This window comes from Ranitomeya variabilis, chromosome 6 (genome assembly GCF_051348905.1).
Source record: "Ranitomeya variabilis isolate aRanVar5 chromosome 6, aRanVar5.hap1, whole genome shotgun sequence".
Lineage (NCBI taxonomy): Eukaryota > Metazoa > Chordata > Amphibia > Anura > Dendrobatidae > Ranitomeya > Ranitomeya variabilis.
Genome location: NC_135237.1, coordinates 193692594 through 193720136, shown reverse-complemented (window position 1 = coordinate 193720136; position 27543 = coordinate 193692594).

Sequence of the window (27543 nt, the reverse complement as noted above, 5' to 3'; positions counted from 1 at the left end):
TGAGCTCCAACACCGCCAGTTGCTGCCCGAAAGTGCTGTTTGCACAGTCAACACTTGCTGCCGTGTTATTGGGTTTCAGTAACGTCAGCTGAACCCTAGTTGTGTATCCGTCAATGTGTCCTGCGACCACCACGCTGACACAACAACAGACATTAAACTGCCTCGAGTGCAGGCTTCAGCCTACACTCTGCTCCTCCTGCTGACCCTGGGCTCCAACACCGTCAGTTGCTGCCCGGAAGTGCTGTTTGCACAGTCAACACTTGCTGCCGTGTTATTGGGTTTCAGTAACGTCAGCTGATCCCCAGCTGTGTATCCTGCAAAGTGGCCTGCTACCTCCACGCTGACACTACAACAGATATTAAACTGACTCGAGTGCAGGCCTCAGCCTACACTCTGCTTCTCCTGCATTCCCTGGGCTCCAACACCGCCAGGTGCTGCTTGGAAGTGCCATCTGCACAGAGACAAACACTTGTTCCTGTGTTAGTGGGGTTCAGTAACGCCAGCTGCTTCCCTGCTGTGTATCCGACAATGTATCCTGCTACTTCCACAGTCAAATTACATCAGATATGAAACGTACTCCAATTAGGCCTCGGCCTACACCCTAATTGACCCTGGGCTCCAACACCGCCAGTTGCTGCTCGGAAGTGCCGTCTGCACAGAGACAAACACTCACTCCTGTGTTAGTGGGGTTCAGCAACGCCAGCTGCTCCCCTGCTGTGTATCCGGCAATGTGTCCGGCAAACGCCACGCTGACACTACAACAGATATTAAAGAAAACCTGTCCCCTCCCCCCCAGACATTTGTATCTGAAAGAGCCACCATGTGCAGCAGTAATGCTGCCCAAGGAAAAGGTGGCTCTTTTAGTTATGCTCCTTGCACACGCTGAACTTAACACTTATAAAATGTCTCTCCTCATACCGTGAAACCGTCCCGGAGGTGGGACTTTCCTTTGTAATGAGACGCCTTCTCAGCCTTGTTTGAATCTGTCCCAGAGCCTGCGCTGTTATGTTCAACCTTGGCCATGCGCTGTTAGCGCAGCACGTCTTCTGACATCATTTTGGTGTCAGAATGACTGCGCCTGTGCCCTGCCCGAGATCACCCCCCGAAGTGTCTTCTGATTTAATCACACTGCGAGCATGGGATTCATGGCCTTGCGTAGTGCATACCTTCGCCTCTCACTCATCTCCTTCCGCCTTCTTCAGACTGTGCGGCATCAGCTGATCCCTAATCACATGCCACGGCCGTGACGCCGCACAGTCTGAAGAAGGCGAAAGGAAATGAGTGAAAGGCGAAGATATGCACTGCACATGGCCATGAATCCCAGGCCCGCAGTGTGATTAAATCAGAAGACACTGCGAGGCGGGTTCTCAGTCAGCGCGGCCGCACAGGCGCTGTCAGCCTGACACCAAATGATGGCAGAAGACGGGCAGCGCTAACTGTGCATGGCCAAGGTTGAACATAACAGTGCATGCTCCGGGACAGATTCAAACAACGCTGAGGAGGCACCGCACGGCGCCAAGGAGGTAGGAATGAATCATCAAATTTTTTTAAAATTTTTTTTTATTAATTTAAAAAAATATATATATATATTTATTTTTCCATTTTTTATTTGTTTTCATTTTTTTCAATTTTTTTCAAATTTTTTTTTTCAATTTTTACATTTCTTCATATTTCCCCTTTTTTCTTTTTCTTTTCTTTCCTTTTTTTCATTTTTTCTTTTCTTCTTTTTCCTTTTTTTCCTTTTTTTCATTTTTTCAGCCTTTTTAGTTTTTCATATTTTAGTTTTTCATATTTTAGTTTTTCATATTTTATTTCATTTGCGAGTTTATTTTCCAGCTTATTTTCCATCATTCTTTAGAATTACATGCCCCTAGTGAGTATCCATACTGCATCACCATCCAGGGTGTACTACTAACACCGGCCATCAGCGCTTGCAATACACTTTGTTGAAGGGATCCTGTCCCTTTTGTGTCCCGTATCGCCTTCAATCACACTGCGCAGGCTCACAGCGTAAGTCCAAACAGCGGTAATGCTCACAGCGTCCCTCTATCTATACTGCGCATGCGCAAACTGGATTCTATCACCAGTGCGCTCCAAGCCTCCTTCTGGCAGCCTCTCAATGCGCCTGCGCACCCGGCGCTCCACGCTTCCTGTCGCCCGGCATAAAGGGCGCTCATCTCCCTGGTCCCACACACCACCACCGCAGACACCCGATACAACTCATGGATAGGTAACTATACCCGCCGCCCTTTCTCCCTCCACTTTGGTCTCACAGCCCACTTCACTATACCTACCGCTGTGGCCTTCCTTCTTACAGCCCCTAACAGGACTTCTGCACCTTACCAGGGATTTTTGCCCTCCTCTCAGTCTCTACTGCTATAAGGTCAGTACCCATTACTTAATATACTGCTGTTTATGTCCACCACCAGGGTACCTCATATCTTCAGCTATTGTGCTACAGATACTACCAAGGAACCTCCACTGGCTCCTACATTATAATGTGATTGTTATTTCCAAGTGTCTTCCATATTGTTTGTTTCCAAGATACTGTTTTGTTATACGATCTATGATACTGTTGTTGCTGTGCTCTTCGTTTATTGAGCCCTTGTCATATTGAGATCCCAAAGGTGCTTGCCTCTTGAATTCACTCCTATATATCACACCGAGAGTATATGTCCTTCTGTACCGGCGATGTTATTTACCACGTCTCCTTTCCAGTATCTTGAAGGGTCCCGCCATACTGCCGCCTCATCTACTATTGTACCGACTTATTGCGAAATTCTATTGTATAGGGACTAGTGTTGAGCGATACTTTCCGATATCGGAAAGTATCGGTATCGGAAAGTATCGGCCGATACCGTCACAGTATCGGAATCCAATCCGATACCGATACCCGATCCCAATGCAAGTCAATGGGACGAAAATATCGGAATTAAAATAAACCCTTTCTTTCCTTGTAGGTTAATTCTACATGAAGGAAAACAACTAAGAATAATGTAGGATGTATTGGGGGAGGTGGCGGAGACATTAAAGGCACAGGGGTTTATCCCAATCAAATAGAATAGCAGTATTTTTAATTTTTTTATGACGTTCGGCGTTAGAAAGAATTTGACTATGTTAATTTTTTATTTATTTTGTCAGATATTGATGTTTCACTACTTCCACGCCCTTCACCCTATTTTTTACTTCTCCCACACTTTCTTCTTCATTATCCTCATCATCAGCTTCTGTGACATCAACTTCTTCACCTTATTCATCTTCTTTTCTACGTATATATATATATTTTTTTTACATTGTTCATATTCTTTTTATTTAACTATTATCTTTTTTATATTCAACTTCTTCATCATATTCTTATTTGTGACAGGCATTCCCGTAGTTGTTATCTATAAAAGTTTGAAGATTACACCTTCCGTTCTGCCTGTCACAAAACAGTTACATTTGTCCGCGTTCAGTTTGGCCTGCAGCATCAGGCTTTATCCAGGGGCACCACGAGGAGGAATGGACTCACCCCCATACACTGCTTAGTCTTCTTCTGCTTATAATTTAGATAATATCTTTTGCTCTGATATTTAGTCTTATGCTTAATGTTCTTCTGCTCTTTGTTCTGCAGCCTCTTGTTCTTCTGCTTCTCGGTCTTCCAGGTTGTCGTCGTCATCTCCAGGGTCGTCATCTCCAGGGTCGTCGTCATCGGGGTCGTCGTCATCGGGGTCGTCGTCATCGGGGTCGTCTTCAGGGTCATCGTCTCCAGGGTCGTCATCATCTCGGTGGTTGTCGTCTCTGGTGTCGTCATCATCTTAGGGGTGGTCTTCCGGGTCATCGTCTTTCGGGTCTTGAACTTGGAAATGTAGCAGAAGGTACAAGAAGGCTGAGAAAATGCCGAGAAACAGCTGATGGAACTGGAACTCGGATGGCTACCCGAAGGTCCAAGAGCCAATGGAACTACCGAGGACCAGCTGACGTTACTGGAACCCGGTTACTAAGCAGGAGGTACCCGTGCCTGAAAGCACTACCAAGGACCACCTGACGTTGGTGGAACTCGGATAACCAGAGGGAGGCACCTAAGACAAAGGCTCTGCCCGGAACCAGCTGACGGTACTGGAACCAGGATGGGGAGCAGAAGGTACAAGAGCAAAAGACACTGCCGAGAACCAGCTGACGGTACTGGAACCCGGATGGGTAGCCGAAGGTCCAAGAGCCAATGGAACTACCGAGGACCAGCTGACGTTACTGGAACCCGGTTACTAAGCAGGAGGTACCCGTGCCTGAAAGCACTACCAAGGACCACCTGACGTTGGTGGAACTCGGATACCCAGAGGGAGGCACCTAAGCCAAAGGCTCTGCCCGGAACCAGCTGACGGTACTGGAACCAGGATGGGGAGCAGAAGGTACAAGAGCAAAAGACACTGCCGAGAACCAGCTGACGGTACTGGAACCCGGATGGGGACCTATTCAAGCTTGTCTTCCTAGGGCCCCAACTGGCGGTGTGTTAGAGCCCAGGGACAGCAGGAGGAGGAGCAGGGGGAGGGGAGTGTAGGCCGAAGCCTGCACAGGCGGCAGCTTTGGGTGTGTTGTGTCTGCGTGGCTTTTGCAGGACACGTTGCCGGCTACACAGCAGGGGAACAGCTGGCGGTGCTGGACCCCACTGACACATTGGCGAGGTGTTTGGCTCTGTGCAGCCAGCACTTCCGGACAGCAACTAGCGTTGTTGGAGCCCGGGCTCTGCAGGTGGAGCAGAGTGTAGGCCGAAGCCTAATTGAACCGATTTCAAAAGTCACCTTTAACCCCCCCTCAGGGGTTACAAAGTAGAAGAGCCACAGCTTATGCAGCAGCAGTGCTGCGCAAGTCAAAGGTTGCTCTTGTAATTTTTCTCCTTGCACACGCTGAATGGAACACGTATAACATTTAGCCCTTTATACAGTCAAACTGTGTAATGGAGGCGAGAGTTCCCTTTGTAATGAGACGCAGCACAGGTGTCAAGAATCCCACCTTGGTGCTGGGTGCAGCCTCCCGAGCGTTGTTATTTGCTGTACAGGAGTCTGCGCTGTCGTGTTATCCCCTGGCCTAGCGCCGTTAGCGCTGCCCATCTTCTGGCATCATGTAATGTCGGCCGGTGCGGTTCGCGATGCCCATGAATCCCAGCCCCGCAGTGTCTTAACATTGTTAAAACACTGCGGGGCTGGGATTCAGGGCCTGGCGCAGCACATATGTTCGCCTCTCACACTCGGGTCCTTACACCCGCTTCAGACTGTGCGGCGTCATCTGATCCCTTATCGCATGCCACGGCCATGAAGCCGCACAGTCCGAAGAAGGCGGAAGGAGAGGAGGGACAGGCGAACTGATGCACTGATCCTGCCCATGAATCACACCCTCGCAGTCCCAATAAATAAGACACCGAGGGGCGTTGTGTGGGTCAGGGCGGCCGCAGAGGCGCAGCCAGCCAAACAATGATGCCAGAAGACGGGCAGCGCTACCAAGGGGGTTGCAGCGTGTCATTACAAAGGAAAGTCACACCACCGGGACGGTTAAATGGTCACACAGAGGACACATTTCAGACGTGTTTTCAGTTCCACATGTGCGAGGAGAATACGTTTCTGAGCCACCTTGCACACATGCAGCATTACCGCTGTACAAGGTGGCTGGATAACGTAAAAACGCCTGGGGGAGGGGGGACAGGTTCCCTTCAATTTCAGTTCTTGTGTCTGCGTGGCTTTTGTAGGACACGTTGCCGGCTGCACAGCAGGGGAACAGCTGGCGGTGCTGGACCCCACTAACACATTGGCTGGTGTTTTTCTCTGTGCAGCTAGCACATCTGGGCCCCAACTGGCGGTGTGTTAGAGCCCAGGGACAGCAGGAGGAGGAGCAGGAGGAGGAGGAGCAGGGGGAGGGGAGTGTAGGCCGAAGCCTGCACAGGCGGCAGCTTTGGGTGTGTTGTGTCTGCGTGGCTTTTGCAGGACACGTTGCCGGCTACACAGCAGGGGAACAGCTGGCGGTGCTGGACCCCACTGACACATTGGCGAGGTGTTTGGCTCTGTGCAGCCAGCACTTCCGGACAGCAACTAGCGTTGTTGGAGCCCGGGCTCTGCAGGTGGAGCAGAGTGTAGGCCGAAGCCTAATTGAACCGATTTCAAAAGTCACCTTTAACCCCCCCTCAGGGGTTACAAAGTAGAAGAGCCACAGCTTATGCAGCAGCAGTGCTGCGCAAGTCAAAGGTTGCTCTTGTAATTTTTCTCCTTGCACACGCTGAATGGAACACGTATAACATTTAGCCCTTTATACAGTCAAACTGTGTAATGGAGGCGAGAGTTCCCTTTGTAATGAGACGCAGCACAGGTGTCAAGAATCCCACCTTGGTGCTGGGTGCAGCCTCCCGAGCGTTGTTATTTGCTGTACAGGAGTCTGCGCTGTCGTGTTATCCCCTGGCCTAGCGCCGTTAGCGCTGCCCATCTTCTGGCATCATGTAATGTCGGCCGGTGCGGTTCGCGATGCCCATGAATCCCAGCCCCGCAGTGTCTTAACATTGTTAAAACACTGCGGGGCTGGGATTCAGGGCCTGGCGCAGCACATATGTTCGCCTCTCACACTCGGGTCCTTACACCCGCTTCAGACTGTGCGGCGTCATCTGATCCCTTATCGCATGCCACGGCCATGAAGCCGCACAGTCCGAAGAAGGCGGAAGGAGAGGAGGGACAGGCGAACTGATGCACTGATCCTGCCCATGAATCACACCCTCGCAGTCCCAATAAATAAGACACCGAGGGGCGTTGTGTGGGTCAGGGCGGCCGCAGAGGCGCAGCCAGCCAAACAATGATGCCAGAAGACGGGCAGCGCTACCAAGGGGGTTGCAGCGTGTCATTACAAAGGAAAGTCACACCACCGGGACGGTTAAATGGTCACACAGAGGACACATTTTAGACGTGTTCACTTCAACATGGGCAAGGAGAATAAGTTTCTGAGCCACCTTGAACACATGCAGCATTACTGCTGTTCAAGGTAGCTGTAAAACATAGAAACACCTGGGGGAGGGGGGACAGGTTCCCTTCAATTTCAGTTCTTGTGTCTGCGTGGCGGTCGCAGGACACGTTGCCGGCTACACAGCAGGGGAACAGCTGGCGGTGCTGAACCCCACTGACACATTGGCTGGTGTTTTTCTCTGTGCAGCTAGCACATCTGGGCAAAAACTGGCGGTGTTAGAGCCCAGGGTCAGCAGGAGGAGCAGGGGGAGCGGAGTGTAGGCCGAAGCCTGCACTCGAGCAAGTTGAAAGGAAACCTTTAACCCCCCCCCCCCCCCAGGCGTTTGTAGCTGAAAGAGCCATTGTGTACAGCACTAATGCTGGAAAAGGTAAACTTAGCTCTTTTAATTATGGTCCTTGTACATGCGGAACCTAACATTTATGAAATGTGTCTCCTCACAGCGTTAAACCGTCCGGTAGGTGGAACTTTCCTTTGTCGTGTGACGCAGCACAGCCATCATTTTTACCCCCTTGGCGCCGTGCGCCGCCTCCTCAGCGTTGTTTGAATCTGTCCCGGAGCCTGCGCTGTTAGGTTAGCCCTTGGCCATGCACACATGTTGCGCTGCCCGTCTTCTGACCTCATTTGGTGTCAGGCTGGCTGCGCCTGTGCGGGTGCGCTGGCCGAGATCCCGCCTCGCAGTGTCGTCTAATGTAATCCCACCGCGGGCCTGTGATCCGTGCCCGTGCGCAGTGCATATCCTCTCCTCTCACTCCCCTCCCTACGGCTTTTTCAGACTGTGCGGTGTCACGGCCGTGGCATGCTATTAGGGACCAGCTGACATCGCACAGTCTGAAGAAGCCGTAGGGAGGGGAGTGAGAGGAGAGGATATGCACTGCGCACGGGCACGGATCACAGGCCCGCGGTGGGATTACATTAGACGACACTGCGAGGCGGGATCTCGGCCAGCGCACCCGCACAGGCGCAGCCAGCCTGACACCAAATGAGGTCAGAAGACGGGCAGCGCAACATGTGTGCATGGCCAAGGGCTAACCTAACAGCGCAGGCTCCGGGACAGATTCAAACAACGCTGAGGAGGGGGCGCACGGCGCCAAGGGGGTAAAAATGATGGCTGTGCTGCGTCACACGACAAAGGAAAGTTCCACCTACCGGACGGTTTAACGCTGTGTGGGGACACATTTCATAAGTGTTTGGTTCAGCATGTGCAAGGAGCATCACGAAAAGAGGCACTTTTTCCCTTTGCATCATTACTGCTGCACAAGGTGGCTCCTTCAGTAACAAACGCCTGGGGGGGGGGTCAGGTTCCCTTACATTTAACTTGTTGTGCCTGCGTGGCGGTCGCAGTACACGTTGCCGTATACACAGCAGGGGAACAGCTGGCGGTGCTGAACCCCACTAACACATTGGCGAGGTGTTTGGCTCTGTGCGTACAGCACTTCTGGACGGCAACTAGCGGTGTTGGAGCCCAGGGACAGGTGGAGGAGGAGGAGGTTGGAGGAGGTTGGAGGGATTGCCACACACACAGCAGGGGAACAGCTGACGTTACTGAACCCCAATAACAGAGGAGGGACTGTTGACTGTGCGTACAGCACTTCTGGACGGCAACTGGCGGTGTTGGAGCCCAGGGACAGGTGGAGGAGGAGGAGGTTGGAGGAGGTTGGAGGAGGTAGGAGGGATTGCCACACACACAGCAGGGGAACAGCTGACGTTACTGAACCCCAATAACAGAGGAGGGACTGTTGACTGTGCGTACAGCACTTCTGGACGGCAACTGGCGGTGTTGGAGCCCAGGGACAGGTGGAGGAGGAGGAGGTTGGAGGAGGTTGGAGGAGGTAGGAGTGATTGCCACACACACAGCAGGGGAACAGCTGACGTTACTGAACCCCAATAACAGAGGAGGGACTGTTGACTGTGCGTACAGCACTTCTGGACGGCAACTGGCGGTGTTGGAGCCCAGGGACAGGTGGAGGAGGAGGAGGTTGGAGGAGGTTGGAGGAGGTAGGAGGGATTGCCACACACACAGCAGGGGAACAGCTGACGTTACTGAACCCCAATAACAGAGGAGGGACTGTTGACTGTGCGTACAGCACTTCTGGACGGCAACTGGCGGTGTTGGAGCCCAGGGACAGGTGGAGGAGGAGGAGGTTGGAGGAGGTAGGAGTGATTGCCACACACACAGCAGGGGAACAGCTGACGTTACTGAACCCCAATAACAGAGGAGGGACTGTTGACTGTGCGTACAGCACTTCTGGACGGCAACTGGCGGTGTTGGAGCCCAGGGACAGGTGGAGGAGGAGGAGGTTGGAGGAGGTTGGAGGAGGTAGGAGGGATTGCCACACACACAGCAGGGGAACAGCTGACGTTACTGAACCCCAATAACAGAGGAGGGACTGTTGACTGTGCGTACAGCACTTCTGGACGGCAACTGGCGGTGTTGGAGCCCAGGGACAGGTGGAGGAGGAGGAGGTTGGAGGAGGTTGGAGGAGGTAGGAGGGATTGCCACACAAACAGCAGGGGAACAGCTGACGTTACTGAACCCCAATAACAGAGGAGGGACTGTTGACTGTGCGTACAGCACTTCTGGACGGCAACTGGCGGTGTTGGAGCCCAGGGACAGGTGGAGGAGGAGGAGGTTGGAGGAGGTAGGAGGGATTGCCACACACACAGCAGGGGAACAGCTGACGTTACTGAACCCCAATAACAGAGGAGGGACTGTTGACTGTGCGTACAGCACTTCTGGACGGCAACTGGCGGTGTTGGAGCCCAGGGACAGGTGGAGGAGGAGGAGGTTGGAGGAGGTTGGAGGAGGTAGGAGGGGTTGCCACACACACAGCAGGGGAACAGCTGACGTTACTGAACCCCAATAACAGAGGAGGGACTGTTGACTGTGCGTACAGCACTTCTGGACGGCAACTGGCGGTGTTGGAGCCCAGGGACAGGTGGAGGAGGAGGAGGTTGGAGGAGGTAGGAGGGATTGCCACACACACAGCAGGGGAACAGCTGACGTTACTGAACCCCAATAACAGAGGAGGGACTGTTAACTGTGCGTACAGCACTTCTGGACGGCAACTGGCGGTGTTGGCGCCCAGGGACAGGTGGAGGAGGAGGAGGTTGGAGGAGGTTGGAGGAGGTAGGAGGGATTGCCACACACACAGCAGGGGAACAGCTGACGTTACTGAACCCCAATAACAGAGGAGGGACTGTTGACTGTGCGTACAGCACTTCTGGACGGCAACTGGCGGTGTTGGAGCCCAGGGACAGGTGGAGGAGGAGGAGGTTGGAGGAGGTAGGAGGGATTGCCACACACACAGCAGGGGAACAGCTGACGTTACTGAACCCCAATAACAGAGGAGGGACTGTTGACTGTGCGTACAGCACTTCTGGACGGCAACTGGCGGTGTTGGAGCCCAGGGACAGGTGGAGGAGGAGGAGGTTGGAGGAGGTTGGAGGAGGTAGGAGGGATTGCCACACACACAGCAGGGGAACAGCTGACGTTACTGAACCCCAATAACAGAGGAGGGACTGTTGACTGTGCGTACAGCACTTCTGGACGGCAACTGGCGGTGTTGGAGCCCAGGGACAGGTGGAGGAGGAGGAGGTTGGAGGAGGTTGGAGGAGGTAGGAGGGATTGCCACACACACAGCAGGGGAACAGCTGACGTTACTGAACCCCAATAACAGAGGAGGGACTGTTGACTGTGCGTACAGCACTTCTGGACGGCAACTGGCGGTGTTGGAGCCCAGGGACAGGTGGAGGAGGAGGAGGTTGGAGGAGGTTGGAGGAGGTAGGAGGGATTGCCACACACACAGCAGGGGAACAGCTGACGTTACTGAACCCCAATAACAGAGGAGGGACTGTTGACTGTGCGTACAGCACTTCTGGACGGCAACTGGCGGTGTTGGAGCCCAGGGACAGGTGGAGGAGGAGGAGGTTGGAGGAGGTAGGAGGGATTGCCACACACACAGCAGGGGAACAGCTGACGTTACTGAACCCCAATAACAGAGGAGGGACTGTTGACTGTGCGTACAGCACTTCTGGACGGCAACTGGCGGTGTTGGAGCCCAGGGACAGGTGGAGGAGGAGGAGGTTGGAGGAGGTTGGAGGAGGTAGGAGGGATTGCCACACACACAGCAGGGGAACAGCTGACGTTACTGAACCCCAATAACAGAGGAGGGACTGTTGACTGTGCGTACAGCACTTCTGGACGGCAACTGGCGGTGTTGGAGCCCAGGGACAGGTGGAGGAGGAGGAGGTTGGAGGAGGTAGGAGGGATTGCCACACACACAGCAGGGGAACAGCTGACGTTACTGAACCCCAATAACAGAGGAGGGACTGTTGACTGTGCGTACAGCACTTCTGGACGGCAACTGGCGGTGTTGGAGCCCAGGGACAGGTGGAGGAGGAGGAGGTTGGAGGAGGTTGGAGGAGGTAGGAGGGATTGCCACACACACAGCAGGGGAACAGCTGACGTTACTGAACCCCAATAACAGAGGAGGGACTGTTGACTGTGCGTACAGCACTTCTGGACGGCAACTGGCGGTGTTGGAGCCCAGGGACAGGTGGAGGAGGAGGAGGTTGGAGGAGGTAGGAGGGATTGCCACACACACAGCAGGGGAACAGCTGACGTTACTGAACCCCAATAACAGAGGAGGGACTGTTGACTGTGCGTACAGCACTTCTGGACGGCAACTGGCGGTGTTGGAGCCCAGGGACAGGTGGAGGAGGAGGAGGTTGGAGGAGGTTGGAGGAGGTAGGAGGGATTGCCACACACACAGCAGGGGAACAGCTGACGTTACTGAACCCCAATAACAGAGGAGGGACTGTTGACTGTGCGTACAGCACTTCTGGACGGCAACTGGCGGTGTTGGAGCCCAGGGACAGGTGGAGGAGGAGGAGGTTGGAGGAGGTTGGAGGAGGTAGGAGGGATTGCCACACACACAGCAGGGGAACAGCTGACGTTACTGAACCCCAATAACAGAGGAGCGACTGTTGACTGTGCGTACAGCACTTCTGGACGGCAACTAGCGGTGTTGGAGCCCAGGGGCAGGTGGAAAAGCAGAGGAACACAATGTAGGCCGAAGCCTGAGAAAGTCGAAAGGGAACCTTTAACCCCCCCCCCCAAGGCGTTTGTAGCTGAAAGAGCCAGCTTGTGCAGCACAAAAGATGCAAAAGGAAAAGGTGGCTCTTTTCATCATGCTCCTTGCAAACACAGAACTAAACACTTTTAAAATGTGTCCCCTGAAGCCGTGAAACCGTCCCGGAGGTGGGACTTTCCTTCGTAATATGACGCAGCACAGCCATCAATACTACCCCCCCGCCGCCGTGCCCCGGCTCCTCAGCGTTGTTTGATTCCGTCCCGGAGCCTGCGCTGTTATGTTATCCCGTGGCCAGGCACACTTAGCGCTGCCCATCTTCTGACATCATTTGGTGTCAGGCTGGCTGCGCCTGTGCGGCCGCGCTGGCCGAGAGCCCGCCTCGCAGTGTCTTCTGATGTAATCCCACTGGGGGCCTGGGATCCATGGCCATGCGCAGTGCATATCCTCGCCTCTCACTCCCCTCCCTACGGCTTCTTTTTCAGACTGTGCGGTGTCACGGCCGTGGCATGCTATTAGGGACCAGCTGACACCGAACAGTCTGAAGAAGCCATAGGGAGATGAGTGAGAGGTGGAGGTTCAGATATGCACTGCGCATGTCCATAGATCCCAGGCCCCCAGTGGGATTAAATCAGAAGACACTGCGAGGCGGGCTCTCGGCCAGCGTGGCCGCACAGGCGCAGCCAGCCTGACACCAAATGATGCCAGAAGACGGGCAGCGCTAAGTGTGCCTGGCCACGGGATAACATAACAGCGCAGGCTCCGGGACGGAATCAAACAACGCTGAGGAGCCGGGGCGCGGCGCCGGGGGGGTAGGAATGACGGCTGTGCTGCGTCATATTACGAAGGAAAGTCCCACCTCCGGGACGGTTTTACGGTATCAGTGGACACATTTTATAAGTGTTAAGTTTTGCGTGTGCAAGGAGCAAAACCAAAATAGCTACCTTTTTCCTTGTGCAGCATTACTGCTGCACAAGGTGGCTCTTTCAGTAACAAACGCCTTGGGGGGGGGGGGACAGATTCCCTTACATTTCAGTTGTTGTGTCAGCGTGGCGGTCGCATGACACATTGCCGGCTACACAGCTGGGGATCAGCTGACGTTACTGAAACCCAATAACACTGGGTCGTATGTTTTGACTGTGCAGACGGCACATCTGAGCCTCAACTGGCGGTGTTGGAGCCCAGGAATTTAAGTTCAGGTGGTAGAAAGATGAACACAACAGGAGACCTGGATAACGTATACAGTGACCTAATTATTTAATCAGGAGGAGGAGTGGCAAATTCCTGCGAGATCCAGGCCTTGTTCATTTTCAGGAAAGTAAGCCGGTCAACGTTATCGGAGGATAGTCGCATGCGACGGTCAGTTAGTACACCACCTGCAGCACTAAAGACACGTTCCGATAATACACTGGCCGCAGGGCAAGACAGCACCTCCAATGCATACTGGCTTAGCTCTGGCCATGTATCCAGCTTTGAGACCCAAAACTTGAAAGGGGAAGAGCCGTCTGGGAGTACAGCAAGAGGGCAAGACATGTAGTCTGTCACCATCTGACGGAACCGTTGCCTCCTGCTGACTGGAGCCGTCTGTGATGGTGTAGACTTTTGTGGCGGGCACAGAAAACTGTGCCACAGTTCGGCCATACTGGTCTTGCCTTGGGCAGAGGCACTGCTTCTGCTCCCTCTTTGTGCAGAGCCTCCACCACTGCCTGGACGCACTGAGCTGCTTTGGAATGCACTAGCAGCACTTCTCTCAGTTGGAATGGAGAAGATGATGGAACTGACCAGTGTGTCTTGGTACTCCCGCATTTTTCGCTCCCGGTTCAACGGTGTGATGAGGCTTTCTACGTTGTCCCGGTAGCGAGGATCGAGGAGGGTGAACACCCAATAATCAGACATGTTGAGAATGTGGTCGATGCGGCGGTCGTTTCTCAGGCACTGCAGCATGTAATCCACCATGTGCTGCAGACTGCCAACTGCCCAAGAAACGCTGTCCCCAGCTGGAGGCGTGATCTCTGCCCGCTCGTCATCACCCCACCCTCGCTGTACACACTGAGTACTGGACAATTCGGGAACTCCCTCCTCTGGACGGATGTCTTCCTCCTCCATTGACTCCTCCTCATCCTCCTCACAAACTGTTCCCTGCCTACGCGTTTGTGAGGAACCACGTGGCGCTGACTGTCCAGAAGATGATGGAAGTGGTGAATCCTCATCCTCCACCTCTTCCACAACATCATCCCTTAGCGCTTGCAGTGATTTTTCAAGCAGGCAGATAAGGGGGACAGTCATGCTGACTAGTGCATCATCTGCACTCGCCATCCGCGTGGAATAATCAAAGGGACGCAAAACCTGGCAGACATCCTTCATAGTGGCCCACTCTGTGGTTGTGAAGTCTGTACGGCGCTGACTGCGACTTTTTTGCGCCTGATACAGCTGGTACTCCATTACAGCTTGCTGCTGCTCACACAACCGCTCCAACATATGTAACGTGGAATTCCACCTGGTAGGTAGGTCACATATGATGCGATGTTCCGGCAGGCGGTGTCGGCGCTGCAGAGCCGCAATGCGCGCTTTTGCCGTGCTGGAACGCCGCAAGTGAGCACACTCTAGGCGGACCTTGTGCAGCAGTGCATCAAGATCCGGATAGTCCCTCAAAAAACTCTGCACGACCAAATTGAGCACATGTGCCAGACATGGGATGTGAGTGAGGTTGCCGAGGCCCAGGGCTGCCACCAGATTTTGGCCATTATCACACACTACCATGCCTGGCTGGAGATTCGCTGGCTCAAACCACACATCGCTCTCCTGCTTGATGGCATTCCAGAGCTCCTGCGCTGTGTGGCTACGATTCCCCAAAAAAATTAATTTCAAGACGGCCTGTTGACGTTTGGCCACGGCTGTGCTCATGTCGGTCGTAACAGGTACACGTTCATCACGGGTCCATGTGGAGGTGGACTGTGACGGCTCCTGCAGCGATGATTCTGAGGAACTGGTGTAAGAGGAGGAGTCAATGCGTACAGAATGGATTCCTGCAATCCTTGGAGTGGGCAGGACACGTTCTGCGCCACTCGCACGGTCTGTACCCGGCTCAACGACATTAACCCAATGGGCAGTGAGGGAAAGGTATCGCCCCTGTCCATGTTGACTGGTCCACGCATCGGTGGTGAGGTGGACCTTGCTACTGACGGCGTTCAGTAGCGCATGTTTTATGTGTCCCTCCACATGCTTGTGCAGGGCAGGGACGGCTTGCCTGCTGAAGTAAAAGCGGCTGGGCACACTGTACTGTGGGACTGCCAATGACATCAAGTCACGGAAGCTGTCAGTCTCCACCAGCCTGAATGACAGCATTTCCAGTGACAGAAGTTTGGCAATGCCTGCAGTCAGAGCCTGTGCTCGTGGGTGGTTTGACGAGAAAGGCCGCCTTTTCTCCCATGCCTGTACTACCGATGGCTGTAGACTGGGCTGGGAGTGTGTGGTTGACTGGGAAAGTGGTGCTGCGGGTGGAATGACAGCGGGTCTCTGGACAACAGGGCCAGAGGTTCTTCCACGGCGATCCTGGGAGGAAGCCGAACCAGCTGCGTGTGAGCTAGAGGAAGAGGCAACACGAGCTGAAGAGGTGGTAGCTGCCGCTGTTGGTTGGCCTAGCTCTTCAGTGTGTTTGTCTAACTCCGCCGGGTGCCTGTTGCGCACATGTTTCCACATGTTGGAGGTATTGAGGTTGGCGACTTTTTGACCTCTTTTGATTTTTTGATGACACACCTTGCATCTGACATAGCAAATGTCATCTGCAACTGTGTCAAAAAAGGACCAGGCACTGCAAGTCTTGGGAGCCCCCCTTTTGACTTTTGGAAGAGACATGCTCCTTACGGGTGCCAAAGCAGAGGCTGCAGGATCCGCAGTCTTCCCCCTCCCTCTCCCTCTTTGGGCCGTACGGGGAATCTCTTCCTCAGAGCTGCTCCCACCACCTTCCTGTCCCTGACGCCAAGATGGGTCAAGGACCTCATCATCTACACTACCCTCTGCCCCCAACTGCTCCTCCTGGGTAGTCTCAGCAGCAGAGCACGCACCAGTAAGTGGCACCTGAGTGTCATCATCAGCTGATGCGGCCTGCGAGGTGGTGACCGGAGCCACTGGCCCACCCGCCTCTTCAGAGGAAGACAGAAAAAGCTGTTGGGCATCACTGCACCCTGCCTCTTCTTCCATTTCTCCAATGCTGCTTGGCTGGCCCCCTGTTTCCAAGCCAAGAGATGATTCAGAGAACAGAAGTAGAGACTGCTCCTGTCCTGGGATCTCTGTCTGCCTGGGCAATTTTGCAGGTGGTGAAGAGACAGATGGCTGCTCTCCAGTGCTCTGTGTCTGAGAGGATGTGGCACTAATGGAAGTTGATGCATTAGCTGCCATCCATCCCACAACGGCTTCAATTTGGTCTTCACGCAGCAGCGGTGTACGGCGCTCGGCGACAAAGCTGCGCATGAACGACTGTTCCCTTGTGAAAGTGGGTGCTGATGACTCACCGGTGCCCGCAGCAGGCACAGAATCCCCACGTCCCCTCCCTGCTCCGCGCCCACGCCCACGCCCACGTGCCTTACTCACTGCCTTCTTCATCTTGGTTGACTGATAAAGATAAGCAGAAAAGTACTAACGGCTTTGTGTGCTTATTCCTGAGAAACTACTCCTAACAGGTATAAGACACACTAATTTTCTTAAGTGTGGACTAGATTTGAATATGAGCTAATGTGGCCTACACAAATGTAAAGTGGTGTAACTGGTGTGTTTGGTGAACTTTATTATTTATTTATTTTTTTGGGGCTGAACTGACAACGGATAGAGCTGCAATCACACGGAGACCGTGCAGACAGCCGTAAACGGCGCTGCAAGGCCCAAAAACCCTCCTCTACTTTATCCTATGTAGTGTTTTTCCACAAATTAGCTGGAGACGGGTGGAAAGACACTAATAGGATTTTTTAAAATAAATTAGCAGCAGACTACACTACTTTGAAAAAAAAGAAAATTGATTTGGCGGTATGACGCAGTGAAAAACCCTGAGCTGCAGACAACCAGGCTACGGCTGCTCACAGACTACAGGGCGAGCTGCAGTCACACGGAGACCGTGCAGACAGCCGTAAACGGCGCTGCAAGGCCCAAAAACCCTCCTCTACTTTATCCTATGTAGTGTTTTTCCACAAATTAGCTGGAGACGGGTGGAAAGACACTAATAGGATTTTTTAAAATAAATTAGCAGCAGACTACACTACTTTGAAAAAAAAGAAAATTGATTTGGCGGTATGACGCAGTGAAAAACCCTGAGCTGGAGACAACCAGGCTATAGCTGCTCACAGATTACAGGGCAAGCTGCAGTCACACGGAGACCGTGCAGACAGCCGTAAACGGCGCTGCAAGGCCCAAAAACCCTCCTCTACTTTATCCTATGTAGTGTTTTTCCACAAATTAGCTGGAGACGGGTGGAAAGACACTAATAGGATTTTTTAAAATAAATTAGCAGCAGACTACACTACTTTGAAAAAAAAGAAAATTGATTTGGCGGTATGACGCAGTGAAAAACCCTGAGCTGCAGACAACCAGGCTACGGCTGCTCACAGACTACAGGGCGAGCTGCAGTCACACGGAGACCGTGCAGACAGCCTAAACGGCGCTGCAAGGCCCAAAAACCCTCCTCTACTTTATCCTATGTAGTGTTTTTCCACAAATTAGCTGGAGACGGGTGGAAAGACACTAATAGGATTTTTTAAAATAAATTAGCAGCAGACTACACTACTTTGAAAAAAAAGAAAATTGATTTGGCGGTATGACGCAGTGAAAAACCCTGAGCTGGAGACAACCAGGCTATAGCTGCTCACAGATTACAGGGCGAGCTGCAGTCACACGGAGACCGTGCAGACAGCCGTAAACGGCGCTGCAAGGCCCAAAAACCCTCCTCTACTTTATCCTATGTAGTGTTTTTCCACAAATTAGCTGGAGACGGGTGGAAAGACACTAATAGGAATTTTTGGAAAAAATGTGCAGCAGCCTGCACTACTTCAAAAAAAAAAAAAAAAAGGACAGTATGAGGCAATGAACCACCCTCCCTGAACTGAATACAACCAGCTATGGATGGCCTATGTGGCTGCACTCAGACTAGAGAGTGGGCTGCACTCACACACACACACACAGAGAGACCTTGCAGATCGCTGTGAAAACAGCGCTACAAGGCAAAAGGAAGGTGAATAGTAGGTGAACACAGCGGTTGCTAAATTAGCCTTTGGAAAGCACAAAGAAGCAAATCGCTATCTCTAAACTGTCCCTCAGTCAGCAAACAGCGTCCTGTCACTAACTGAATTCACAGCAGAGTGATCGCAAAATGGCGCCAGCGACTTTTAAACTGCATCATGACATCATTTCAGCAGCCAATCACAGCCTTGCCAGTAGTTTCATGCCCTCCATGCTAAACAGGATGTGCCCACACTTGGAATCTTTCTCATTGGCTGAATTTCTGAATTTTGAATCATTGAACTTCCGATTCCGGTATCCGATACGCGCCAAGTATCGGAATCCCGGTATCGGAATTCCGATACCGCTAGTATCGGCCGATACCCGATACTTGCGGTATCGGAATGCTCAACACTACCTGTAACCCAAAGTGGACAGGAATTACTGAAAACTTAGAACCATGGCAAAAGCCAGAGTTCAGACCAGGTTTGGTTGCACGAGTATTTAAAATCAAACTCCAAGCCGTGCTTAAAGAGATTTTGAAAAAACACATTTTTGGCCGTGTAGTTGCCTATGTGCATGTAATAGAATTTCAAAAGCTTGGACTACCACACACTCACATGTACTTAATCCTTGGAGAGGAAGATAAACTGAGGGACAAAGAAATAATTGACGAATTGGTCTCTGCTGAAATCCCAAATGAGACAGCAAATCCAAAACGGCATGAGGCAGTGATGAAGCACATGATTCATGGCCCATGTGGCGAAGATCAATCTGGTGCTATATGCATGACAGATGGTCAATGCGCAAAAAAATTCCCAAATGAATTTAATACAGATACAAACCCCCAATGTTGATGGTTACCCACAGTACCGTCGATGCAATACTGGGAAAACCAGATGAGGAACGCGAGAAATCGACAATAGATGGGTAGTTCCATACAACCCCTATTTATTACTCAAGTACAATTGCCATATCAATGTTGAGCTACTGTATGTGCTTCAATAAAAAGTGTTAAACATCTTTTCAAATATGTATACAAAGGAAATGACTGTGCCAATATCAAGTTTGATACATTAAACTGGAATGAACCAGCCACGTACCTAGATTCTCGGTATATAAGTACCCCTGAGGGCATGTGGAGAATCAGAAAAAATAAAATGCATGATGCTTCACATACCATTAAAAGGCTTGCTGTTCACCTTGAAAACATGCAGCAAGTGTTTTTCAAAGATGGTAATGTGGATATAGTTATTTCGGACTCAGAAGCCTCTACTCTGCAGGCTTATTTTGAGCTAAACAGAGTTGATGCTTACGCCCGTCAGTATTTGTACAGTGAAATCCCTGAACACTATGTCTGTTATAGAAAAGCAGTACCAGAAGGATGGAAAAAATGACGGACTTAATTTGGGAGAACAATTGCCCGAATGTATACAGTCTCTTTAACAGATGGTGAGCCGTATTACCTAATACTCCTTTTACTTCACGTAAGAGGAGCAAAGTCTTATGCTGACTTAAGAACTGTCAATGGAGTCGTACATGACACGTATAAAAATGCACGCATTGATCTTCATCTTTTGGAAGACGATTCCCAATGGGAAGATAGTATAACGGATGCAATCACTTTCCAAATGCCCTACCAACTTCGCAAATTATTTGCTATAATTTGTCTATATGGGGAACCAGCTAAACTATTGGCATTATGGCAAAAATATAAAACTGAATTTATGGAGGATTACAACAGGCGGTATACTCCAGAAATTGCTTAGCAACTCGCTCTTTGTGATATTAATGAAGTGCTCTTAAGCAATAAAATGTCCTGTGCTGACTGTGGATTGCCAACTCCAGTAAATGTTCCAGATGAAATACTGGACCAACTGAATTATGCTGCAATAAAGCAGGAGGCTGAGCAATTGAAAGCTATGCTTAATGAAGCTCAGAAATCAGCTTTTGATGCAATTATGCAAGCAGTCAATGCTGCATTACAACCAGACGATACTAGCTCACCCTGTTTTTTTCTGGACGGCCCAGGAGGCAGTGGTAAGACATTTTTGCACAACTGCTTGCACAAGACACTACAAGCAGAAAAGAAGTCTATTTGCTCAGTAGCCTCCACTGGATTGGCAGCTACATTATTACAAAATGATAGCACCTACCATTCCAAGTTTGGCCTTGAAATTACAACAAATGAAACCACAGTGTCAAAAATTAAGCCAACCTCACTTCAAGCAAAGAAGCTTAGGGAGTCACCTGTCGTTATTTGGGATGAAGTAACAATGACTCCCTGTTTTAATATGAATGCTGTGGAAAATTTGTTCCAAGACATATGTGGATAAGAAAGACCATTTGGTGGAAAAGTTTTCATAAACGGTGGTGACTTTCGTTAAACCCTACCAATAGTGGAAGGTGGAAAAAGAGCCCAAGTTGTACAGTTCACCATTAAATACTCAAAATCCTAGAATCAGTTTTCACGGTTCTAGTTATGGAGAGCTGTCAAATGTATATGGTCTACCAGAAGACACAATTGAAATCCCAAATTCTTTTATTGAAGAGGGTGATTTAATTACAGCTATTTTTGGCGACTCAATTGAGATTACCTGTTGTGAATTCCGTTCTCGGGCTCCCTCCTGTGGTCATGAGTGGTACTGTGTGAGTTTGTTCTTGGGCTCCCTCTGGTGGCCTTTAGCGATATGGCTGGTCTTGGCTGTGCTCAGCTGTTTCATCTCCTGCTAGGCTGGGCCTATTTAACTCACCTGGACCTTTACTTGTCGCCTGCTGTCGGTGTATTCAGTCCTGATCCTGTGCTCTCCTGAATATTCCTTGTGACCAGTCTCCTGCTATGAGAAGCTAAGTTTGCTTGTTCAGTTTCTCATTATTTCCTTGGAATCATTTCTCATTATATTATGAGTTCAGCCCAGCTTGCTTTTATGTGATTTTTTTGTTTGCTGGTAGTTCTGGGGTGCAGAGTGCACCCCTCACATCGTGAGTCGGTGTGGGGGTTCTTGTATTCTCTGCGTGGTTTACTTTTGATAGTTTTTGTACTGACCGCACAGACACCTATCTATTATCTGCCTATCTAGTATTAGCGGGCCTCATTTGCTAAACCTGTTAAATCTCTACGTTTGTGATTTCCCCTTAACTCACCGTTATTATTTGTGGGGGGCTATCTAAAACTTTGGGGATATTTCTCTGAGGCAAGTGAGGTCTTTTGTTATGATCCTTAGTGGTAGAGAATCACAAATTACTCCAGCTAAGTAACAAACGTAGGACAAGCTCTAGGGAGGTGGCAAACTGGACTGACCGCAAATCTGAACCTATCCAAACACACTAGAAGTAGCCGGTGAACGTGCCTAAAAAATCCTAGACGTCTCGAGCCAGCCTGAGGAACTAACTACCCCTAGAGAGAAAGAAAGACCTCTCTTGCCTCCAGAGAAATAATCCCCAAAGATATAGAAGCCCCCAACAGATAATAACGGTGAGGTAAGAGGAAGGCACATACACAGGGGTGAAAGCAGATTCAGCAAATGAGGCCCACTAATACTAGATAGCAGAAAATAGAAAAGGGAATCTATGCGGTCAGTAAAAAACCCTTACAAAATATCCACACTGAGATTTCAAGAACCCCCACACCAACTCACGGTGTGGGGGGAGAAACTCAGTCCCCTAGAGCAACCAGCAAGCGAAGAAATCACATTTTAGCGAGCTGGACTAAAAACATAATGAACACTGATAATCAAAAAATGATCAAACAAAAACTTAGCTTGTCTTGGAGAGACTGGGAGCAAGGTAGACACAAGGAATCTGAAAAGCACTGAATACATTGATAGCAGGCAAGGAACTGAGTATCCAGGTGAGCTAAATAAGAAACCAACCAAGGATAATGAACCAGCTGATGCTGCAACCTGCAGAAAGACAACACTACACAGTACCGCTTGTGACCACTAGAGGGAGGCCAAAAATAGAATTCACAACAGTACCCCCCCTTGAGGAGGGGTCACCGAACCCTCATCAAGACCCCCAGGGCGATCAGGATGAGCCGCGTGGGAGGCACGAACCAAATCGGCCACATGAACATCAGAGGCGACAACCCAGGAATTATCCTCCTGACCATAGCCCTTCCACTTAACCAAATACTGAAGTCTCCGTCTAGAGATATGAGAATCCAAAATCTTCTCCACCACGTACTCCAATTCACCCTCGACCAGCACCGGAGCAGGAGGCTCAACAGAAGGAACATTAGAGAGTCCAAAAGGCATCACTAAGTACTCAAAATGGCCTTCGGGCGTATTAAATGCTGTTTTCCATTCATCTCCCTGCTTAATGCGCACAAGGTTATACGCACCACGGAGATCTATCTTGGTGAACCAACTGGCACCCTTAATCCGAGCAAACAAATCAGACAATAGTGGCAAAGGATACTGAAATTTGACTGTAATTTTATTCAGAAGACGATAATCTATACAAGGTCTCAAAGAACTGTCCTTCTTGGCCACAAAAAAAAATCCTGCACCAAGAGGGGAAGAGGATGGACGAATATGTCCCTTCTCCAAAGACTCCTTTATATAACTCCACATCGCGGCATGCTCTGGTATAGACAAATTAAAAAGTCGTCCCTTAGGGAATTTACTACCAGGAATTAAATTTATAGCACAGTCACAATCCCTATGAGGGGGCAGGGCACTGGACCTGGGCTCATCAAATACATCCTGGTAGTCAGACAAAAACTCAGGGACCTCAGAAGGAGTGGAAGAAGCAATAGACACCAACGGAGTATCGCCATGAATTCCCTGACAACCCCAACTTGACACAGACATAGCTTTCCAATCTAAAACTGGATTATGAGCTTGCAGCCATGGCAGACCCAAAACGACAACATCATGCAAATTATGCAGAACGAGAAAGCGAATCACCGCCTGATGTACGGGAGTCATGCACATGGTCATTTGCGTCCAATACTGAGGCTTATTCTCAGCCAATGGCGTAGCATCAATTCCCCTCAGAGGAATAGGAAATTCCAAAGGCTCCAGGACAAAACCACAGCGCCTGGCAAACGATAAATCCATCAGATTCAGGGCAGCACCCGAATCCACAAAAGCCATAACCGGGTAGGACGACAAAGAACAAATCAAAGTAACAGACAAAATAAATTTAGGCTGTAAAGTACCAATGGTGACAGGTTTAGCGATTTTTTTTTAAGCGTTTAGAGCATGCTGAGATAACATGAGTAGAATCACCACAGTAAAAGCACAACCCATTTTGACGTCTATGAATTTGTCGCTCAATTCTGGTCAGAGTTCGGTCACATTGCATAGACTCAGGTCTCTGTCCAGAAAATACCGCCAAAGGATGAGCAGATTTTCGCTCCCACAAACGCCGATCAACCTGAATGGCTAAAGCCATAGAATCACTCAGACTTGTAGGGGTGGGAAACCCCACCATAACATTCTTAACGGCCTCAGAAAGACCTTCTCTGAAATTTGCAGCCAGGGCACACTCATTCCATTGAGTAAGAACCGACCATTTCCGAAATTTTTGACAATACACCTCTGCTTCATCCTGACCTTGAGAGATAGCCAGCAACGCTTTTTCTGCCTGATTCTCAAGATTAGGCTCCTCATAAAGCAGTCCAAGAGCCAGAAAAAATGCATCTACATTAAGCAAAGCAGGATCTCCTGGCGCCAGAGAGAAAGCCCAATCTTGAGGGTCGCCACGCAACAAGGAGATAACAATTTTAACTTGCTGAGCGGAACCACCAGAGGAATGAGGTCTCAGAGATAGAAATAACTTACAATTATTCTTAAAATTTTGAAACCTAGATCTATCTCCAGAAAACAACTCAGGAATGGGTATCTTTGGTTCTGACATAGGGCTACGAATAACAAAATCCTGAATACTTTGCACCCGTGCAGTAAGATGATCCACACTAGAAGTCAGAGTCTGAACATTCATGTCTGCAGCTGAGCTCAAAACCACCCAGAGTTCAAGGGGATGAAAGAAGCTAAACAGACTGCAGCAAAGGAAAAGCGGGAGGAAGGAAAAAAAAAATGTACTCAGGTCTTCTTTTTATCCCACTTCTGCGATGCATTAAACACTTTTTGGCCTGCTATACTGTTATGATCCTTAGTGGTAGAGGATCACAAATTACTCCAGCTAAGTAACAAACGTAGGACAAGCTCTAGGGAGGTGGCAAACTGGACTGACCGCAAATCTGAACCTATCCAAACACACTAGAAGTAGCCGGTGAACGTGCCTAAAAAATCCTAGATGTCTCGAGCCAGCCTGAGGAACTAACTACCCCTAGAGAGAAAGAAAGACCTCTCTTGCCTCCAGAGAAATAATCCCCAAAGATATAGAAGCCCCCAACAGATAATAACGGTGAGGTAAGAGGAAGGCACATACACAGGGGTGAAAGCAGATTCAGCAAATGAGGCCCACTAATACTAGATAGCAGAAAATAGAAAAGGGAATCTATGCGGTCAGTAAAAAACCCTTACAAAATATCCACACTGAGATTTCAAGAACCCCCACACCAACTCACGGTGTGGGGGGAGAAACTCAGTCCCCTAGAGCAACCAGCAAGCGAGGAAATCACATTTTAGCGAGCTGGACTAAAAACATAATGAACGCTGATAATCAAAAAATGATCAAACAAAAACTTAGCTTGTCTTGGAGAGACTGGGAGCAAGGTAGATACAAGGAATCTGAAGAGCACTGAATACATTGATAGCAGGCAAGGAACTGAGTATCCAGGTGAGCTAAATAAGAAACCAACCAAGGATAACGAACCAGCTGATGCTGCAACCTGCAGAAAGACAACACTACACAGTACCGCTTGTGACCACTAGAGGGAGCCCAAAAATAGAATTCACAACAGTCTTTGCTTTCTCTCTAGGGGTAGTCAGTTTCTCAGGCTGTGACGAGGCGTCTAGGTTTTCAGGTAACGCTCCACAGCTGCCATTAGTGTGTTTGGATAGGATCAGGATTGCGGTCAGTATAGCTTCCACATCCCCAGAACTTGTCCTGTATATTCAGGGTATATGTGTCAGGTCAGTTTGAGATCCTACCACCAGGATCATAACAGTACAGCAGGCCATAAAGTGTTAATGCAGCAGAAGAGGGAGAAGAGAAATCTTAAGGTCATTTTTTTTTTCCTCTGCACTGTGTTTAGCCTCTCTCCTCCCCTTAATCTCTGGGTGGTTCTGTATGCAGCTACTAATATGGACATTCAGAGTCTGTCTTCTAGTGTGGATCATCTCACTGCAAGGGTACAGGGCATTCAGGATTATGTAGTCCGCAGTCCTATTTCATAGCCTAAAATACCTAATCCTGAGCTGTTCTCCGGAGATAGATCTAGGTTTTTGAACTTTAAGAATAATTGTAAGTTATTCCTTTCTCTGAGACCTCGCTCATCTGGCGACTCTGTTCAGCAAGTTAAAATTGTTATTTCTTTGTTGCGGGGTGACCCTCAAGCTTGGGCATTCTCTCTGGCGCCGGGAGATCCGGCACTGCTTAATGTTGATGCATTTTTTCTGGCGCTTGGAGTGCTTTATGAGGAACCAAATCTGGTAGACCAAGCAGAGGTTTATTGTCAGAAGGGAAGTGGTCAGTGCTCACTCAATGGAATGAGTGCGCCCTGGCGGTGATTTTCAGAAGGGGTCTTTCTGAAACCCTTAAAGATGTTATGGTGGTTATGGTTCCCCACGCCGGCGGGTCTAAATGAGTCAATGTCTTTGGCCATTCAGATTGATCGGCATTTGCGGGAGCGCAAACCTGTGCACCCTCTGGCGGTATTTTCTGAGCAGAAACCTGAGCCTATGCAATGTGACAGGATTCTGACCAGAGTTGAACGGCAAAACCACAGACGTCAGAATGGGTTGTGCTTTTACTGTGGTGATTCTGCTCATGTTATCTCAGCATGCTCTAAGCGCACAAAAAGGGTTGCCAAGTTTGTCACCATTGGTACTGTACAACCTAAATTCATTTTGTCTGTCACTTTGATTTGCTCTCTGTCATCCTACCCAGTAATGGCTTTTGTGGATTCAGGTGCTGCCCTGAATTTGATGGATTTGTCATTTGCCAGGCGCTGTGGTTTTATCTTGGAGCAATTCCCTATCCCGCTAAAGGGAATTGATGCTACACCATTGGCCAAGAAAAAACCTCAGTACTGGACTCAATTGACCATGTGCATGGCTCCTGTACATCAGGAGGTAATTCGCTTTCTGGTGGTACATAATTTGCATGTTGTTGTCGTGTTGGGTCTGCCATGGCTGCAGGCTCATAATCCAGTCCTGGATTGGAAAGCAATGTCTGTGAAAAACACCATTGGAGGAAAACCTCCACTAAACTCAAAAAAAACACCAGAACACAGGCATGCTTACCTGTTCAAGGCCTCCAACAATTGCACTACCCAGGGTGCACCAGGCCCAAGTAAAGATAGCAAACAACACAGGTGCAAATAATACCGATGCAGCCAACCTACAATCAGGAATTGGCTGCTTGGAGCACCCATGCAAAAAAATAGTCTGTATGTGGCATGTTCACACAGGACTGCAAAGTATATGGTGAAAAGCCTATTAATGACGCCATAAATATAGCGGGCTAACCATGATGCATCCTGTGTGAACAGAGGCCACAGTGTACAGAGCCATCTAGGGCCCAGGCGCACCCTGGAAAAATGTACAGTGCACCAAAAACATAACAATGTATGCAAGGTATTGGTTGATATTATGGCCACAATATTGAAGCTGCCAACCCACGTCAAGGGTCCTTGTATCTTGGCAGTCCTAATCTAAAAAAACACCATTGGAGGAAAACCTCCACTAAACTAAAAAAAAACACCAGAACACAGGCATGCTTACCTGTTCAAGGCCTCCAACAATTGCACTACCCAGGGTGCACCAGGCCCAAGTAAAGATAGCAAACAACACAGGTGCAAATAATACCGATGCAGCCAACCTACAATCAGGAATTGGCTGCTTGGAGCACCCATGCAAAAAAATAGTCTGTATGTGGCATGTTCACACAGGACTGCAAAGTATATGGTGAAAAGCCTATTAATGACGCCATAAATATAGCGGGCTAACCATGATGCATCCTGTGTGAACAGAGGCCACAGTGTACAGAGCCATCTAGGGCCCAGGCGCACCCTGGAAAAATGTACAGTGCACCAAAAACATAACAATGTATGCAAGGTATTGGTTGATATTATGGCCACAATATTGAAGCTGCCAACCCACGTCAAGGTTGGGTTGGAGGAAGGTTTTCCTCCAATGGT